The 206-nt window shown below is 43.2% G+C and overlaps 1 long non-coding RNA gene across 6 annotated transcripts in view; it reads left to right on the top strand.

Annotated features, from left to right (window-relative positions):
* The window catches only part of LOC111866953, a 13,808-nt gene that overhangs the window by 8,022 nt on the left and 5,580 nt on the right, over positions 1-206 (top strand). The gene's annotated exons all lie outside the window — the stretch shown is intronic.

Genomic DNA, 206 nt, shown 5'->3' with positions numbered 1-206 from the left:
GAGCCTGTCCCTTACCCATATTGAGCAGGAGTTCACGGGTCAAAGTGGGTAGGAGAACTGGGTTCACGAACCACTGGGGGAAGGGACACGGCTCAGTAGCTGAAATGTAGGGGACAGAATTATATAATTATTGACTTGGAATTTTGGTTGGACAGGAATTTGGAAATGGAAAATAAGCATAAGTTCTTCCATGAAATTTTTGACAT

The sequence above is a fragment of the Cryptotermes secundus genome, unplaced genomic scaffold, assembly GCF_002891405.2.
Source record: "Cryptotermes secundus unplaced genomic scaffold, Csec_1.0 scaffold899, whole genome shotgun sequence".
NCBI classification, from domain to species: domain Eukaryota; kingdom Metazoa; phylum Arthropoda; class Insecta; order Blattodea; family Kalotermitidae; genus Cryptotermes; species Cryptotermes secundus.
Note: the sequence above shows the minus strand (reverse complement) of the source record. Positions and strands in the feature narration are given on the sequence as shown.